Source organism: Babylonia areolata, unplaced genomic scaffold, assembly GCF_041734735.1.
Source record: "Babylonia areolata isolate BAREFJ2019XMU unplaced genomic scaffold, ASM4173473v1 tig00007035, whole genome shotgun sequence".
Lineage (NCBI taxonomy): Eukaryota > Metazoa > Mollusca > Gastropoda > Neogastropoda > Buccinidae > Babylonia > Babylonia areolata.
This window is the reverse complement of record NW_027468434.1, coordinates 10001-20000: the sequence shown is the minus strand read 5'-3', so window position 1 is coordinate 20000 and position 10000 is coordinate 10001. Positions and strand designations below refer to the sequence as shown.

Sequence of the window (10000 nt, the reverse complement as noted above, 5' to 3'; positions counted from 1 at the left end):
ATCAACTGAAACCACCGGACAACAGATTCAGGGCCTGAGAGTGCAACGAATCCATCGGTCTCGGCGGGAGGCGCGCCAAGAAGAAGAAGGAGGAGGAGGAGACCAGACCGGACCGGACCGGACCCCACCCTTTCTTCCTCCTCGACACCGTCTCCCGCCCGTTTCCACGTGCCGGACGACGCCCGGTTAGAGACGGGCGCGCCCTTGACGAGATGAAGCAGGCGTTACGCTTTGGGACGCCGAAGGGGCTGGGGAGCACCAACGACCGTCAGTGAGGGAGGAGAGAAAACGCTTCTCTCGACCCGTCGTCAGCGAACGCACCGAACCTTCTACGGACCGTGAGACGCCGGCCGACAAGCCGAGCCCCGGCAAAGGAAGCCCGGCGAGGCGGCCGTGCGCGTTCACACTTGGACGCGCAGGCGGGAAGCTCGGCAGCCGGGCGGGTAGCCTGCGGGGAGCTGGTGGGCTCCCGAGACTCCCGTCCCCCGACTCGGGCCTCGCACGCCGAGCGGTCGCTAGCTTGCCAGTGCAAAAGACAGAAGCGCGGGGGCAGTAAAGCCAGGCGGACGGGTCGACCGTTGCCGGCTGTGCGCCGACCGGAGCGATCCGCCACGCCACGCCGCGTCCCCCACAACCAGGGTGTCGCATAAGGCGCTGCGAAGGTGGACCTTGATCCACATTGGGCAGAGCCTGAGTTGAGGCCCCCCAGCACGTGCCTGGGGACCAGGCGTTGAGGAGTAGGCCTTTTTTTGAGGGCCAGAAAGTATTTTGGCAATTGTAGCGAGGTTTTGGAGTTTTATCCACAACCTTTACCTGCCTTTTCCTCAGCGAGCATGCCAAAGTTGAGAGAAAACGCCCTTCGCCATTGACGGGACCAGACGTTGACGACTACGTCTTTCTTTTTTTCACGGCGCCTGAACGATTTGGGCAATTCTCCACAGCGCGTTTACTTTTTATCCACAACCTTTACCTGCCTTTTCCTCAGCGAGCATGCCAAAGTTGAGAGGAAAACGCCGTTTGGCATGGACAGGAGCAGGCGTTGACGACCAGGTCTTTTTTTTGGTCTTTTTTTTCACAGCGCCGGAAGGATTCAGGCAATTCTCCAAAGCCGGTTACTTTTATCCACAACCTTTACTGGACCTTTTTTTTCTTTTTTTCCTTTTTTCTCTCTCCGAGCATGCCAAAGTTGATAGAAAACGCGGTTCGGCATGGACGGGAGCAGGCGTTGAGGAGTAGGCCTTTTTTTGAGGGCCCAGAAAGTATTTTGGCAATTTTTTACTTTTTTATCCACAACCTTTACCTGCCTTTTTTTCTCTCCGAGCATGCCAAAGTTGAGAGAAAACGCCGTTTGGCATGGACGGGAGGAGGTGTGGAGGAGTAGTCCATTTTTGAATGGCAGCGGAAAGATTTTGGCAATTGTAGCGAGGTTCTTCGGACTTTTATCCACAACCTTTACCTGCCTTTTCCTCAGCGAGCATGCCAAAGTTGAGAGAAAACGCCCTTCGCCATTGACGGGACCAGACGTTGACGACTACGTCTTTCTTTTTTTCACGGCGCCTGAACGATTTGGGCAATTCTCCACAGCGCGTTTACTTTTTATCCACAACCTTTACCTGCCTTTTCCTCAGCGAGCATGCCAAAGTTGAGAGGAAAACGCCGTTTGGCATGGACAGGAGCAGGCGTTGACGACCAGGTCTTTTTTTTGGTCTTTTTTTTTCACAGCGCCGGAAGGATTCAGGCAATTCTCCAAAGCCGGTTACTTTTATCCACAACCTTTACTGGACCTTTTTTTCTTTTTTTCCTTTTTTCTCTCTCCGAGCATGCCAAAGTTGATAGAAAACGCGGTTCGGCATGGACGGGAGCAGGCGTTGAGGAGTAGGCCTTTTTTTGAGGGCCCAGAAAGTATTTTGGCAATTTTTTACTTTTTTATCCACAACCTTTACCTGCCTTTTTTTCTCTCCGAGCATGCCAAAGTTGAGAGAAAACGCCGTTTGGCATGGACGGGAGGAGGTGTGGAGGAGTAGTCCATTTTTGAATGGCAGCGGAAAGATTTTGGCAATTGTAGCGAGGTTCTTCGGACTTTTATCCACAACCTTTACCTGCCTTTTCCTCAGCGAGCATGCCAAAGTTGAGAGAAAACGCCCTTCGCCATTGACGGGACCAGACGTTGACGACTACGTCTTTCTTTTTTTCACGGCGCCTGAACGATTTGGGCAATTCTCCACAGCGCGTTTACTTTTTATCCACAACCTTTACCTGCCTTTTCCTCAGCGAGCATGCCAAAGTTGAGAGGAAAACGCCGTTTGGCATGGACAGGAGCAGGCGTTGACGACCAGGTCTTTTTTTTGGTCTTTTTTTTTCACAGCGCCGGAAGGATTCAGGCAATTCTCCAAAGCCGGTTACTTTTATCCACAACCTTTACTGGACCTTTTTTTTCTTTTTTTCCTTTTTTCTCTCTCCGAGCATGCCAAAGTTGATAGAAAACGCGGTTCGGCATGGACGGGAGCAGGCGTTGAGGAGTAGGCCTTTTTTTGAGGGCCAGAAAGTATTTTGGCAATTTTTTACTTTTTTATCCACAACCTTTACCTGCCTTTTTTTCTCTCCGAGCATGCCAAAGTTGAGAGAAAACGCCGTTTGGCATGGACGGGAGGAGGTGTGGAGGAGTAGTCCATTTTTGAATGGCAGCGGAAAGATTTTGGCAATTGTAGCGAGGTTCTTCGGACTTTTATCCACAACCTTTACCTGCCTTTTCCTCAGCGAGCATGCCAAAGTTGAGAGAAAAACGCCCTTCGCCATTGACGGGACCAGACGTTGACGACTACGTCTTTCTTTTTTTCACGGCGCCTGAACGATTTGGGCAATTCTCCACAGCGCGTTTACTTTTTATCCACAACCTTTACCTGCCTTTTCCTCAGCGAGCATGCCAAAGTTGAGAGGAAAACGCCGTTTGGCATGGACAGGAGCAGGCGTTGACGACCAGGTCTTTTTTTTGGTCTTTTTTTTTCACAGCGCCGGAAGGATTCAGGCAATTCTCCAAAGCCGGTTACTTTTATCCACAACCTTTACTGGACCTTTTTTTTCTTTTTTTCCTTTTTTTCTCTCCGAGCATGCCAAAGTTGATAGAAAACGCGGTTCGGCATGGACGGGAGCAGGCGTTGAGGAGTAGGCCTTTTTTGAGGGCCCAGAAAGTATTTTGGCAATTTTTTACTTTTTTATCCACAACCTTTACCTGCCTTTTTTTCTCTCCGAGCATGCCAAAGTTGAGAGAAAACGCCGTTTGGCATGGACGGGAGGAGGTGTGGAGGAGTAGTCCATTTTTGAATGGCAGCGGAAAGATTTTGGCAATTGTAGCGAGGTTCTTCGGACTTTTATCCACAACCTTTACCTGCCTTTTCCTCAGCGAGCATGCCAAAGTTGAGAGAAAACGCCCTTCGCCATTGACGGGACCAGACGTTGACGACTACGTCTTTCTTTTTTTTCACGGCGCCTGAACGATTTGGGCAATTCTCCACAGCGCGTTTACTTTTTATCCACAACCTTTACCTGCCTTTTCCTCAGCGAGCATGCAAAGTTGAGAGAAAACGCCCTTCGCCATTGACGGGACATATGAATACAATAAAAGGAAACAAATGAAAATTTATGAATGTGGTAGTGTACTGAAGTTTGTCGTGTCTGTGTGTGTTTTATTAATAACTCGTAGTCAGTCAGTGAGTTGTGGGTGCAGTTTTTAAATCAGAAGCTGTACTTGTTATCACAGCCTTTACCTTTTCTTTCCTTTCCTTTTTTCTTCCTTTCTGCAGTTGACAGAAAACGCCTTTGCCTTGCCTGCCTGCTGCTGCCTGCTGCCTACCTACCTTCTCGCCCAGACAGAATCCACCTCAAATCGTTTTTATCCACAACCTTAACTTTTCTTCCAACATCATCCACAGCCCTCCCTTACAAGTTTACGGGCATGCTTTTATCACAGCATTTCAGGGGGGGGGGGAAATTAAAATAAAAATTTTTTTTAAATTCACGCACACCACACCCCCGTCTTGCCCTCCGAAAAACCACTTCTCCCTCGGCGGAGAGTCGAGGCGAGGCGGCTGGCGGAGGCGGGCAAGAAGGCATGCTGGCTTAGAAAGCTATCCGAGCCATGTCCTTCAGCGCAGGAAAGATGCGCCGTCTGAGTCGGAGCGAAAGGAAGTCGGTCCGCGGAGGACCGGGTCTGCACTTGGAGCCACGGAGCTTGCCGCTTCGAGAGCTCAGGGCACCGGAAAGAGCCTCCGGCGATGGGTAGAACTTCGCCGACCCTCAGACGGGCGTGGCCAAAGGACGGACCCTTTGCCGCCATATGCGTTCAAAGTGTCGATTGTTCACTGTGTCCTGCAATTCACATTAGTTCACGCAGCTGGCTGCGTTCTTCATCGACGCACGAGCCGAGTGATCCACCGCCTAAAGTTGTTCTCTTCGTTTCGTTTCGTTTCCCGTCCCGCAAGAGGCTTTCGCGGCGGACTGCTATCACGGTTTAAATCTAGTTCATCGATGGGAAGGTAACAAGAAAAGAGCCAGGGGGGGCGGCCCCCCCGGAAGAGCCGGTGGGGGGGCTCTTTGAACCTTCGCCAGCAGAAGGGCGCCAGCCGGACGAGCGAGAGCTACCACCGGGTTGGTACAGCACCCAACGGCTTCCCCCTGCCGAGAAGGCCGACGGGCGGCTCCTTGGAAAAAAGAGGAGACAGCCCCGGCACCCCGGACAGGACAGGTACCCCAAAGTCACACTTTTCGGGGAGGCGGGCCGGTCGCAAACCACCGCCTCCACTCGGCCGCCTTAAAACACGAGGACGTTCCTCCCCTTATTTTTTTTTTGCGGTTCTTCCTCATGGCAAGGCAACGCGTGATCCGTTAATGATCCTTCCGCAGGTTCACCTACGGAAACCTTGTTACGACTTTTACTTCCTCTAAACGATCAAGTTCGAGCGTCTTCTCGACCGTCGGCGCCGCCCGGTGAAGGGCGGGCCGAGACCAATCCGAGGCCCTCACTAAACCGTTCAATCGGTAGTAGCGACGGGCGGTGTGTACAAAGGGCAGGGACGTAATCAACGCGAGCTTATGACTCGCGCATACTGGAATTCCTCGTTCATGGGAACAATTTCAAGCCCCAATCCCTATCACGAAGGAGATTCAACGGTTTCCCAACCCTTTCGGGCCAGGGAGAAAGCCACGCTGATTCCTTCAGTGTAGCGCGCGTGCGGCCCCGGACATCTAAGGGCATCACAGACCTGTTATTGCTCATCTCGTGTGGCTAAACGCCACTTGTCCCTCTAAGAAGTTAGCGCCGACGCGTGAAGGATCGGCGAACTATTTAGTAGGCTAGAGTCTCGTTCGTTATCGGAATTAACCAGACAAATCGCTCCACCAACTAAGAACGGCCATGCACCACCACCCACTGAATCAAGAAAGAGCTATCAATCTGTCAATCCTTACAGTGTCCGGACCGGGTGAGTTTTCCCGTGTTGAGTCAAATTAAGCCGCAGGCTCCACTCCTGGTGGTGCCCTTCCGTCAATTCCTTTAAGTTTCAGCTTTGCAACCATACTTCCCCCGGAACCCGAAAACTTTGGTTTCCCGGAAGCTGCCCGCAGAGTCGATGAAGCAACACCAGCGAATCGCTAGTTGGCATCGTTTATGGTCAGAACTACGACGGTATCTGATCGTCTTCGAACCTCTGACTTTCGTTCTTGACTAATGAAAACATGCTTGGCAAATGCTTTCGCAGTTGTTCGTCTTGCGATGATCAAGAATTTCACCTCTAACACCGCAATACGGATGCCCCCGTCTGTCCCTCTTAATCATTACCTCGTGTTCCGAAAACCAGCAAAATAGAACCGAGGTCCTATTCCATTATTCCATGCACCATTATTCAGGCAACGTGCCTGCTTTGAACACTCTAATTTCTTCAAAGTAAACGTTCCGGCCACCCAAAACGCTCAATGAAGAGCACCATGGGCTGAACAACCGGGAAGCGTAGGATGGGAAACAAAACACACAGTGACCGCCGCGAGGCGGACCGTGCGCCCATGCCTGAGATCCAACTACGAGCTTTTTAATCGCAACAACTTTAGTATACGCTATTGGAGCTGGAATTACCGCGGCTGCTGGCACCAGACTTGCCCTCCAATAGATCCTCGTTAAAGGGTTTAAAGTGTACTCATTCCAATTACGGAGCCTCAAAAGAGTTCCGTATTGTTATTTTCGTCACTACCTCCCCGTGCCAGGAGTGGGTAAGTTGCGCGCCTGCTGCCTTCCTTGGATGTGGTAGCCGTTTCTCATGCTCCCTCTCCGGAATCGAACCCTGATTCCCCGCTACCCGTTGCTAACATGGTAGGCAGATCACGTACCATCGTCATTTGATAGGGCAGACATTTGAAAGATGCGTCGCCGGCTCGAGGCCATGCGATCGGCACAAAGTTATCCAGAGTCACCAAAGGACGGGCAGAACCCGACTGGCTTTGAACTAATAAAAGCGCTCTTTCCCCGAGGGGTCGGAGCTGGTCGGCATGTATTAGCTCTAGAATTACCACAGTTATCCAAGTAAATTTGGATCATCTAAGGAACCTCGACTGATTTAATGAGCCATTCGCGGTTTCACCGTACGAGGGTGTGAACTTAGACATGCATGGCTTAATCTTTGAGACAAGCATATGACTACTGGCAGGATCAACCAGAATGCAACCCGTATTCTGCGTGCCCCCGGAGACGGTTGCAGCGCCAGTTGGGACCGCTGCTCACAGAAACGAGGGCTGAGCTCTTTCCGTGGGCGGTCCGCGGCAGCACTATCAACTGAAACCACCGGACAACAGATTCAGGGCCTGAGAGTGCAACGAATCCATCGGTCTCGGCGGGAGGCGCGCCAAGAAGAAGAAGGAGGAGGAGACCAGACCGGACCGGACCGGACCCCACCCTTTCTTCCTCCTCGACACCGTCTCCCGCCCGTTTCCACGTGCCGGACGACGCCCGGTTAGAGACGGGCGCGCCCTTGACGAGATGAAGCAGGCGTTACGCTTTGGGACGCCGAAGGGGCTGGGGAGCACCAACGACCGTCAGTGAGGGAGGAGAGAAAACGCTTCTCTCGACCCGTCGTCAGCGAACGCACCGAACCTTCTACGGACCGTGAGACGCCGGCCGACAAGCCGAGCCCCGGCAAAGGAAGCCCGGCGAGGCGGCCGTGCGCGTTCACACTTGGACGCGCAGGCGGGAAGCTCGGCAGCCGGGCGGGTAGCCTGCGGGGAGCTGGTGGGCTCCCGAGACTCCCGTCCCCCGACTCGGGCCTCGCACGCCGAGCGGTCGCTAGCTTGCCAGTGCAAAAGACAGAAGCGCGGGGGCAGTAAAGCCAGGCGGACGGGTCGACCGTTGCCGGCTGTGCGCCGACCGGAGCGATCCGCCACGCCACGCCGCGTCCCCCACAACCAGGGTGTCGCATAAGGCGCTGCGAAGGTGGACCTTGATCCACATTGGGCAGAGCCTGAGTTGAGGCCCCCCAGCACGTGCCTGGGGACCAGGCGTTGAGGAGTAGGCCTTTTTTTGAGGGCCCAGAAAGTATTTTGGCAATTGTAGCGAGGTTTTGGAGTTTTATCCACAACCTTTACCTGCCTTTTTTTCTCTCCGAGCATGCCAAAGTTGAGAGAAAACGCCGTTTGGCATGGACGGGAGGAGGTGTGGAGGAGTAGTCCATTTTTTGAATGGCAGCGGAAAGATTTTGGCAATTGTAGCGAGGTTCTTACTTTTATCCACAACCTTTACCTGCCTTTTCCTCAGCGAGCATGCCAAAGTTGAGAGGAAAACGCCGTTTGGCATGGACAGGAGCAGGCGTTGACGACCAGGTCTTTTTTTTGGTCTTTTTTTTTCACAGCGCCGGAAGGATTCAGGCAATTCTCCAAAGCCGGTTACTTTTATCCACAACCTTTACTGGACCTTTTTTTTCTTTTTTTCCTTTTTTCTCTCTCCGAGCATGCCAAAGTTGATAGAAAACGCGGTTCGGCATGGACGGGAGCAGGCGTTGAGGAGTAGGCCTTTTTTTGAGGGCCCAGAAAGTATTTTGGCAATTTTTTACTTTTTTATCCACAACCTTTACCTGCCTTTTTTTCTCTCCGAGCATGCCAAAGTTGAGAGAAAACGCCGTTTGGCATGGACGGGAGGAGGTGTGGAGGAGTAGTCCATTTTTGAATGGCAGCGGAAAGATTTTGGCAATTGTAGCGAGGTTCTTCGGACTTTTATCCACAACCTTTACCTGCCTTTTCCTCAGCGAGCATGCCAAAGTTGAGAGAAAACGCCCTTCGCCATTGACGGGACCAGACGTTGACGACTACGTCTTTCTTTTTTTCACGGCGCCTGAACGATTTGGGCAATTCTCCACAGCGCGTTTACTTTTTATCCACAACCTTTACCTGCCTTTTCCTCAGCGAGCATGCCAAAGTTGAGAGGAAAACGCCGTTTGGCATGGACAGGAGCAGGCGTTGACGACCAGGTCTTTTTTTTGGTCTTTTTTTTTCACAGCGCCGGAAGGATTCAGGCAATTCTCCAAAGCCGGTTACTTTTATCCACAACCTTTACTGGACCTTTTTTTTCTTTTTTTCCTTTTTTCTCTCTCCGAGCATGCCAAAGTTGATAGAAAACGCGGTTCGGCATGGACGGGAGCAGGCGTTGAGGAGTAGGCCTTTTTTTGAGGGCCCAGAAAGTATTTTGGCAATTTTTTACTTTTTTATCCACAACCTTTACCTGCCTTTTTTTCTCTCCGAGCATGCCAAAGTTGAGAGAAAACGCCGTTTGGCATGGACGGGAGGAGGTGTGGAGGAGTAGTCCATTTTTGAATGGCAGCGGAAAGATTTTGGCAATTGTAGCGAGGTTCTTCGGACTTTTATCCACAACCTTTACCTGCCTTTTCCTCAGCGAGCATGCCAAAGTTGAGAGAAAACGCCCTTCGCCATTGACGGGACCAGACGTTGACGACTACGTCTTTCTTTTTTTCACGGCGCCTGAACGATTTGGGCAATTCTCCACAGCGCGTTTACTTTTTATCCACAACCTTTACCTGCCTTTTCCTCAGCGAGCATGCCAAAGTTGAGAGGAAAACGCCGTTTGGCATGGACAGGAGCAGGCGTTGACGACCAGGTCTTTTTTTTGGTCTTTTTTTTTCACAGCGCCGGAAGGATTCAGGCAATTCTCCAAAGCCGGTTACTTTTATCCACAACCTTTACTGGACCTTTTTTTTCTTTTTTTCCTTTTTTCTCTCTCCGAGCATGCCAAAGTTGATAGAAAACGCGGTTCGGCATGGACGGGAGCAGGCGTTGAGGAGTAGGCCTTTTTTTGAGGGCCCAGAAAGTATTTTGGCAATTTTTTACTTTTTTATCCACAACCTTTACCTGCCTTTTTTTCTCTCCGAGCATGCCAAAGTTGAGAGAAAACGCCGTTTGGCATGGACGGGAGGAGGTGTGGAGGAGTAGTCCATTTTTGAATGGCAGCGGAAAGATTTTGGCAATTGTAGCGAGGTTCTTCGGACTTTTATCCACAACCTTTACCTGCCTTTTCCTCAGCGAGCATGCCAAAGTTGAGAGAAAACGCCCTTCGCCATTGACGGGACCAGACGTTGACGACTACGTCTTTCTTTTTTTCACGGCGCCTGAACGATTTGGGCAATTCTCCACAGCGCGTTTACTTTTTATCCACAACCTTTACCTGCCTTTTCCTCAGCGAGCATGCCAAAGTTGAGAGGAAAACGCCGTTTGGCATGGACAGGAGCAGGCGTTGACGACCAGGTCTTTTTTTTGGTCTTTTTTTTTCACAGCGCCGGAAGGATTCAGGCAATTCTCCAAAGCCGGTTACTTTTATCCACAACCTTTACTGGACCTTTTTTTTCTTTTTTTCCTTTTTTCTCTCTCCGAGCATGCCAAAGTTGATAGAAAACGCGGTTCGGCATGGACGGGAGCAGGCGTTGAGGAGTAGGCCTTTTTTTGAGGGCCCAGAAAG

The 10000-nt window shown here is 51.5% G+C and overlaps 2 non-coding genes across 2 annotated transcripts; both read right to left on the bottom strand.

The window, feature by feature from the left end:
• Positions 1-4287: 4287 nt before the first annotated feature.
• Positions 4288-4442, bottom strand: LOC143278803 (5.8S ribosomal RNA). Its single transcript, XR_013054400.1, has one exon. It is a non-coding gene; the product is annotated as a 5.8S ribosomal RNA (ribosomal RNA).
• Positions 4443-4882: 440 nt separating this feature from the next.
• On the bottom strand, positions 4883-6705 carry LOC143278798 (small subunit ribosomal RNA). Its single transcript, XR_013054395.1, has one exon. It is a non-coding gene; the product is annotated as a small subunit ribosomal RNA (ribosomal RNA).
• Positions 6706-10000: the final 3295 nt, after the last annotated feature.